The 9,489-nt window shown below is 40.4% G+C and overlaps 1 long non-coding RNA gene across 1 annotated transcript in view; it reads left to right on the top strand.

Moving 5' to 3' along the window:
* Positions 1 to 3,304: 3,304 nt before the first annotated feature.
* Positions 3,305 to 9,489, top strand: part of LOC142760822 (uncharacterized) — a 31,023-nt gene continuing 24,838 nt past the window's right edge. The window contains exon 1 of the long non-coding RNA XR_012883417.1: positions 3,305 to 3,466. This is a non-coding gene — a long non-coding RNA (uncharacterized LOC142760822). The remainder of the gene's footprint in view (positions 3,467 to 9,489) is intronic.

Below are 9,489 nucleotides of genomic sequence, written 5' to 3'. Positions count from 1 at the left end.
GCTAATTATTACAGGAGATTTATTGCTAACTTCTCGGTCATCGCTAAGCCTCTTACGGACCTCACTCGCAAGGGTGCTGATCTCCTCCACTGGCCTCCTGAGGCTGTCCAGGCTTTTGGGGCCCTTAAGAAGTGCTTTATTTCGGCCCCAATGTTGGTTCAGACCAACCAAATGGAGCCATTTATCGTGGAGGTTGACGCGTCCGAGGTGGGAGTGGGGGCTGTCTTGTCCCAGGGTACCAGGTCCCTCACCCATCTCCGTCCCTGTGCCTACTTCTCCAGGAAGTTTTCGCCCACTGAGAGTGACTATGATATTGGCAACCGCGAACTCTTAGCCATTAAATGGGCATTTGAAGAGTGGCACCACTTCCTGGAGGGGGCTAGGCACCAGGTAGTGGTCCTTACCGACCACAAGAATCTGGTTTTCCTAGAATCTGCCCGGAGGCTAAACCCGAGACAAGCTCGATGGGCGTATTTTTTACCAGATTAAATTTTTTGGTTACCTATAGGGCTGGGTCTAAAAATATTAAGGCGATGCACTGTCGCGTAGCTTTATGGCCAGCCCTCCTTCTGAGGAAGATCCTGCTTGTATTTTGCCTCTAGGTATAATCATTTCCTCTATTGATTCTGATTTAGTTTCTGAAATTGCTGCTGATCAAGGTTCAGCTCCCGGGAACCTTCCTGAGAACAAGCTGTTTGTTCCCCTGCAATTCCGGCTAAGGGTACTTAGGGAAAATCATGTCTCCGCACTATCTGGTCATCCAGGCATCCTGGGTACCAAGCACCTCATTGCCAGAAACTATTGGTGGCCTGGGTTGCCTAAAGACGTTAAGGCCTACGTCGCCGCTTGTGAGGTTTGTGCTAGGTCCAAGACTCCCAGGTCCCGACCAGCAGGCTTACTACGTTCTTTGCCCATTCCCCAGAGACCTTGGACCCATATCTCCATGGATTTTATCACCGATTTGCCTCCATCTCAAGGCAAGTCGGTGGTGTGGGTTGTAGTAGACCGCTTCAGTAAGATGTGCCACTTTGTGCCCCTCAAAAAACTACCCAATGCTAAGACGTTAGCTACCTTGTTTGTCAAACACATCCTGCGTCTCCATGGGGTCCCTGTCAATATTGTTTCTGACAGAGGGGTACAATTTGTTTCTTTGTTTTGGAGAGCCTTCTGTAAAAAGTTGGAGATTGATCTGTCCTTCTCCTCTGCCTTCCATCCTGAAACTAATGGCCAAACCGAGACGACTAATCAGTCTCTAGAACAATATTTAAGGTGTTTTATCTCTGACTGTCAATATGATTGGGTCTCATTCATTGCCCTCGCCGAATTTTCCCTTAATAACCGGGTCAGTAACTCGTCAGGGGTCTCCCCCTTTTTCTGTAATTTTGGGTTTAATCCACGGTTCTCCTCCGTTTCACCTGGTAGTTCCAACAATCCCGAGGTAGAGGTCGTTCATCGGGAACTGTGCACAGTCTGGGCCCAGGTTCAGAGAACCTAGAGGCGTCCCAGAGCATACAAAAAACTCAGGCAGATAGAAGACGTTCTGCTAACCCCTTGTTTATGGTCGGGGATCTGGTGTGGCTATCGTCAAAGAACTTGCGCCTTAAAGTCCCGTCCAAGAAGTTTGCTCCCCGGTTTCATGCCTCCCTCCTTAAACGCTGCTCCCCGTCCTTGACTCCCTCGAGGAAACCTCCTGTCCCCGTTCTCACCCCTGAGGGGGTAGAATTCGAGGTGGCCAAGATTGTGGACAGCAAGATGGTCCAAGGCTCCCTCCAGTACCTGGTCCATTGGAGAGGATACGGGCCTGAGGAGAGGACTTGGGTACCCGCCCGGGATGTTCACGCTGGGGTATTGGTCAGGAGGTTCCACCTTCGTTTCCCCAATAAACCAGGTCCATCTAGAAAGGGTCCGGTGGCCCCTCATAAAAGGGGGGGGTACTGTTAAGGATCTGCCATTCACAGCTTCTGTATCCATGCCCATAGGTAATCAGTCTGCACCTGCTTCTATGTCTGTGAGAGTGACTCCATCTTCCACCACTCAGGATGGCAGGCTTAGGAGTGGGAGAGCCTATCACAGCCTTTCCAGACGGAGCTAGCTCCCGCCCTCTGTCTATTTATACCTGCCTTTCCTGTTCCTCCTTTGCTTGTGATTCTTCTCTGCTGGTTTCCTGGCCCTGCTGCAGCTTCTGTAATATTTGACCCTGCTTCATATGACCCTGGCTTACTGACTACTCTTCTGCTCTGCGTTTGGTACCTCGTACACTCCGGGTTTGACTCGGCTTGTTCACTACTCTCCTGCTCTGCGTTTGGCACCTCTTACTCTCCTGGTTTGACTCGGCTCGTTTACTTCTCTTGTTGCTCACGGTGTTGCCGTGGCAACTGCCCTGTTTCCCTTTGTTCTGTGTTTCCTTGTCTGGTTGTCTGTCGTGCACTTACTGAGTGTAGGGACCGTCGCCCAGTTGTACCCCGTCACCTAGGGCGGGTCGTTGCAAGTAGGCAGGGACTGAGTGGCGGGTAGATTAGGGCTCACTTGTCTGTTTCCCTATCCCTGTCATTACAGTAACATTCTTGTATCTGCCAAACGCTGCCAACTGAGCAGCCAGTCTGCATTTAGTGAGACTTAAACTAGAAAACTGGATTGTTAAAATAAGCACGTGGAGTAAACTTGCAAATTTCTGGTAAGTATAAACCGAACGGTATTATTATAGTAATGTATTATTATTATTATTATTATTATTATAATAATGTAGTATTGTTATAGTAATGTAGTATTATTATAGTAATATAGTATTGTTATAGTAATGTAGTATTATTATAGTAATATAGTATTATAGTAATGTATTATTGTTATAGTAGTGTAGCATTGTTATAGTAATATAGTATTATTATAGTAATATAGTATTGTTATAGTAATGTAGTATTATTATAGTAAAGTAGCATTATTATACTAATGTAGTATTATAGTAATGTAGTATTGTTATAGTAAGGTATTATTATTATAGTAATGTAGTATTGTTATAGTAAGGTATTATTATTATAATAGTAATGTAGTATTATTATAGTAATGTAGTATTGTTATAGTAGTTTAAATTACTAATTCATTAACAATATTTTGCATTGTATTAAATTTTAATGTAATGAGGCCAATCAGCTTCACATTTTTTGTATGTGCGGCCCATTTACCCAGCCGAGTTTGAGACCCCTGACCTAGACCCTAACTGAAGTAGCAGGAAAAGTGTGTTATGGTGTATAGGTGAATAGTGTGATCCAATTTAATTCTCTCTTTGGGATTTTGGGAACCAGGTTCATTACAAGTGTATGCTTTCTACTGCTTCTATGGGGAATACAGTGCCATATAAAGACAACATGTGGTGGAATACGGCGTGCCTATGCTCCATAATACAAGGCCTAAGCGATCAGATAACATTCAAGAGTTCAAAAGGGCTACACCTCTGACAGATGACAACAAGGTACATTTTCTCTATTTAACCCTTTCACGACCAAGGACGAAAGTGAACGTCCTGGTCGGCTGCTAGTTCCCGCACGAGGACGTTCATTTTCGTCAGTATTTAAAACTGTCACTCTGTGTAAACACAGAGTGATAGGAGCGCGCTGACAGCTGTTCTAGACAGCTGACATATCAGTCTCGCCGGACAGTGGACCATCGCTGCTGCTTTCGACAATTAACCCCTTAAGTGCGGCGACGGATTGCCGTCGCCGCATTTAAGTGGTTTGAAGCACATCTGCAGCCCCCACGAAGTGATCGTGGGGGCTACCGATGCTTGTCGAGGCAATCGGAGGTCAGATAATGACCTCCGGGTTGCCATGTACGGAAGCCTCGGAGGAGCAGCCTCCGGCCGGTCCTCCTCGGCTTCCTGTCAGAGTGACAGTTACGTCACAATGACAGTTGGAGTACATTACACTACGTGTGTAGTGTAATGTACTCTAGCAGCGATCAAAGCTGCAAGTCTAAGTGTCCCCTAGTGGGACAAGTGAAAAAAGTAAAAAAAACTAATAAAAATGTTTTAACCCTTTCAAGACCGAGTTCATTTTGACCTTCATGACCAGCCCCATTTTCTCAAATCTGACATGTGTCAATTTATGTGTTAATAACTCTGGAATGCTTTTGCCTATCCAAGCGATTCTGAGATTGTTTTCTCGTGACATATTGTTCTTTATGTTAGTGGAAAAATTTGGTCAATAAATTAATTGCTTATTTGTGAAAAACACCAAAATTTAGAGAAAATTTGCAAAAATTATGATTTTTCTCATTTTAAATGTATCTGCTTGTAAAACAGATAGTAATACCACACAAAATAGTTACTATTTTATATATTCCATATGTCTACTTTATATTTGCATAGTTTTTTGAAAATTACTTTATTTTTCTAGGACTTTACAACGTTTAGAACTTTAGCAGCAATTTCTCAAATTTCAAGAAAATGTCAAAAGGCTATTTTTACAGGGACCAGTTCAGTTCTGAAGTGGCTTTGAGGGCCTTATGTACTAGATAGACCCCATAAATCACCCCATATTAAAAACTGCACCCCTCAAAGTATTCAAAATAGCATTCAGAAAGTTTCTTAACCCATTAGGCGCTCCACAGGAATTAAAGCAATGTAGAGGTGAAATTTACAAATTTTATTTTTTTTGCTGAAATTCATTTGTAATACATTTTTTTCTGTAACACAGAACGTTTTACCCGAGAAATGCAACTCAATATTTACTGCCCAGATTCTGCAGTTTTTAGAAATATCCCACACGTGGCTCTAGTGTGATAATGAAACACAGGCCTCAGAAGCAAAGTAGCACCTGGTGGATTTTGGGGCCTCCTTTTTTTGGAATATATTTTAGGCACCATGTCAGGTTTGAAGAGGTCTTGTGGTACCTAAACAGTGGAAATCCCCCAAAAGTGAGACGGTTTTGGAAACTACACACCTCAAGGAATTTATCTAGGGGTACAGTTAGCATCTTGACCCCACAGGTATTTTGCTATATTTATTGGAGTTTGTCTGTGAAAGTGAAAATCTACTTTTTTTCTGAAAAAATATTTAAAAAAAATAATAATAAAAGGCTTATTATAGGAAAAAAAGCATTATTTTTTTTTTAACTTTTATAACTTGTTTTTACACTTTTATAAAACTTTTTTATTACTTTATTTTTTACTTTTTACTTGTTTTACTTGAAGACTGGCAGTAATGATCGCTGCTATAATACGTTACACTACCTAGGTAGTGTAACGTATTATAAACTGTCAGTGTGACGCTGAGAGTCACACTGACAGGAAGCTAATGAGAACCAGCATCCGGCTGGTTCTCATAGGCTGCTGTGCATAGCAGACCCGGGGGCTGTTATATGGCACCCGGTTCTGCCTTATAACCGACTGCAGCACCTGCAATCGGTCCCCGGGAAAGTTTGTTGTAGCAACAAACTTTCCAGTTTGTTATAGCAACAAACTTTCCAGTTCGTTGCTACAACACACTTTCCCTGCGATCACATGACCGGGACCTGAACTAATCAGGTCCCGATCATATCTCCGGGAACAGAGGCAGGGGTTAACAGCGCGATCCGGGTGTCAGCACTACTCTGAGACACCCGGATCTCGCTTTTAACACCCACCGTGAATTCACGTCGGCACTGCACAGATCCCAGCAAGTGCCGACGTGAATATACAGTGGGCGGTCGGGAAGCGGTTAAAAAAAGTGTAAAAATAAAAGTTATAAGTGATATAAACATGAACTGCTTTTTTTTCCTATAATAAGACTTTTATTATAGAAAAAAAATGAACACGTTAAAAAAGTACACATATTTTGTATCACCGCGTTCGTAACGAACCCAACTATAAAACTGTAATGTTATTTTTCCCGCACAATGAACACCCCAAAAAAAATCAATAAAAAACGACGACAGAATCACAATTTTTTTGGTCACCACTGCTCCCTAAATAAAGAATAAAAAGTGATCAAAAAGTCGCATGTACCCAAAAATAGTACCAATAAAAACAAGCCCTTACACCGCTTTTTTGACTAAAAAATAAAAAAATGATGTCTCTCAGAATATGGTGACACAGAATTTTTTTTTATTTTTATAAATAAGTCATTTTATTGTGCAAACGCTAAAAAAAAGGACCAAACCTATATACATATGGTATCGCCGTAATCGTACAAACACGCAGAATAAAGTAAAAATTTAATTTATAGCATACGGTGAGTGCCACAAAAAGAAAACCTAAAAAACTGTGTCAGAATTCCTGTATTTTGCTCAGGATTGCAAAAAAATTGAATAAAAAGTGATCAAAAAAAATCACACGTACCCCAAAATGGTACCAATGAAAACGACAGATTGTCCCGCAACAAATAAGCCCTCACAGGGCTCCGGTGGTGAAAAAATAAAAAAGTTCTGGCCTTCAGAATATAACGATGCAAAATGTGCAGAGTGTCCAAAAGTGGATAAGATCGGGCGCCATTTATCAGTGCGACACCGGGCACATATCTATGAAATATTATTTATTTACTCCATTATTATACCCTCTTATTATGTCCTGATGTACTCCGCACAGTTTACATATGCCCCCAAATTATAAACTGAAATACCAGCAAAACCCCAAACAAAACTACTACCAAGCAAAATCTGCGCTCCAAAAGCAAAATGGCGTCCCTCCTTTCTGATCCCTACAGTGTGCCCAAGCAGCAGTTTGCGCCCACACATATGGCATCGCCATACCCGAGAGAACCCGCTTAACGTTTTATGAGGTATTTGTCTTCTGTGGCACAAACTGGGCACAAAATATTATGCACTAAAATGGCATATCAGTGGAAAATTGCAATTTTCACTTTAAACCATCCGCTGTGCATTAACCCCTTTGCGCACTATGACTTAATTGCCCGTCATGGTGCGGCGGTTGATGTATGGAGCCGGCTCACGTGCTGAGCCCGCTCCATACGCTGCGGGTGTCGGCTGTGTATTACAGCAGGCCCCCTCGGTACTAAAGGACAGGTACAGCGATCGCTCTGTTACAGAAGCCTGTAAGAATAACAATATACTGCAATACATTAGTATTGCAGTGTATTGTACCAGTGATCCAATGATCGCTGGCTCAAGTCCCCTAAGGGGATTGATTAATAAAATGTGTAGAAGAATTATAGTTATTAGTAGTGAGAATTTTTTTTTTTTAAAGTTAAAAAAAAACCACCTTTTCGCATTTTTCTTCTAAAGTAATGTAAAAAAATGAACAAAATTGGTATCGCTACGTTCGTAAAAGTCAGAACTATTACAATATACCATTATTTAATTTGATAGGAGATAGGAAAAAAGAGACCAATGAAGGCGCTGCTAAACCAATGTAGGTTTTTATTGAAGTGTAGATAATAGGCTACGCGTTTCGACGCAGAAATTGCGTCTTCATCAGGCCATGACTTTTTTTCTCCCTATCTATTATTTAATTTGCACAGTGCACACCTTAAAAAAATGTACTAATTGAAACCGCCAAAATCGTTGTTTTTTTTTTTTGTCACCTTCGCTCTAAAAAAAAAATGTAATACAACTTTTGAATCACTTTTTATGTACCAAAAAATGGTACCAATAAAAACTGCAGCTCCTCCCGCAAGAAATAAGCCCTCACACCGCTCTATTGATGGAAAAATAAAAAAGTTATGGCTCTTGGAAAGCGGGGAGCGAAAATCTAAAATATGAAAGCAAAAAATGGATCAGTCCTGAAAGGGTTAATTCATTTCTAATGAAAAAACTTATGACCACATGTGGGGTATTTCCGTACTCGGTAGAAATTGCTTTATAAAAAATGGTTGTTTTTTTCCTCCTTTATCCCTTGTGAAAATGAGAAAATTCAACATTTTAGTGGAAAAAATTTTGATATTAATTTTGGCGCCCTAATTCTAATAAACTCTGCAAAAGACCCATGGGGTGTAAATACTCACTATACCCCTAGGAAAATTCCTTGAAGGTTTTTCCAAAATGGGGTCACTTTTGGTGGGTTTCCACTGTTTTGGTCCCTCCAGTGCATTGCAATTGCGACATGGCACCGAAAACCATTCCAGCAAAATCATAAATCCAAATGGCGCTCCTTCCCTTCTGAGCCCTGCTGTGGGTCCAAACAGCAGTTTATTACCACATATGGGCTATTGTCGTAATCGGGGAGACATTGCTTTACAAATGTTGGGGTGCATTTTCTTCGTTATTCCTTGTAAATAATAAAAATTTCTATGTTGTTTCAGAAAAAAAGTACATTTTAATTTTTACAGACTAATTCCAATATATTTAGCGAAAACCCTGTGTGCTCAAAATGCTAACTATACCCCTAGATAAATACCTTAAGGGGTCTAGTTTTCGAAATGGGGTCGTTTATGGGGAGTTTCTATCGTACTGGCAGCTCAAAGCTTCTCCAAATGTACAGTCAGGCCTAAAACATTTTCAAGCAAAATATGAGTGTACTTTTGAAAACAGGAGAAAGAGGGTGATAGATTTTGGGGTGTGTTTCTTCATTTTCATGTTCGCTTTACAAAGAAATCGGTCTTCAAACGAATACTTTTATGAAAAAAGTGAAATTATTATTTTTTTCACCTGATATGCATTAAATTTAGCAAAGAACTGTGGGGTCAAAATACTTACTATACACCTAAATAATTACGTTATGGGGTCTAGTTTTCTAAATGGGGTCGTTTATGGGGAGTTTCTTTCGTTCTGGCAGCTCAAAGCCTCTCCAAATGTACAGTGGGGCCTAAAACATTTTCAAGCAAAATATGAGTCCTGAAAGCCTCCGGGTGCTCCCTTCCTTTTGGGTCCTGCCATGTGTCCAGGCAGCGCATTAGGGCCACAATGTTGGTATTTTTGAAAACAGGAGAAACAGGGTGATAGATTTTGTGGTGTGTTTCTTCATTCTCATGATCGCTTTACACAGAAATTGGTCTTCAAACTGATACTTTTATGAATAAAAGGGAATTTTTTTTTTTTTTCACCTGCTATGTATTAAATTTAGCAAAAAACTGTGGGGTCAAAATACGTACTATACCCCTAGGTAAATACCTTAAGGGGTCTAGTTTTCTAAATGGGGTCATTTGTGGGGGTTTCCATCACTCTGAGACCTATGAGCCTCTGAAAACCTGGCTTGGTGCAGGAAAACAAAATGTACTTCAAAATTTATAAAATTATTATTCAATTTGTAAGTCCTCTAAATTGCTGAAAATGTATTTTATTTTTTCAAAAGTGCTGCCAAAATAGATTAAAGAGATAGAAATATATATTTAATTAAAAAAATTGTACAGTATGTGTGTACATATCTGACATATTGCAGTTAAAAATAGGGAAAAATGGTTATTTTTACAAAATTTCTTCCATTTTTCTATTTTTTAATTAATTTCCGCAAATTGTATCAGTCTACTTTTACCACTAAAATAAAGTACAACATGTGACGAAAAAACAATGTCAGAATTACTTGGATATTCAAAACTTTCACAGAGTTATTCTCTGATAAAGTCAG

The sequence above is a fragment of the Rhinoderma darwinii genome, chromosome 4 (assembly GCF_050947455.1).
Source record: "Rhinoderma darwinii isolate aRhiDar2 chromosome 4, aRhiDar2.hap1, whole genome shotgun sequence".
Taxonomy (NCBI): Eukaryota; Metazoa; Chordata; class Amphibia; order Anura; family Rhinodermatidae; genus Rhinoderma; species Rhinoderma darwinii.
Note: the sequence above shows the minus strand (reverse complement) of the source record. Positions and strands in the feature narration are given on the sequence as shown.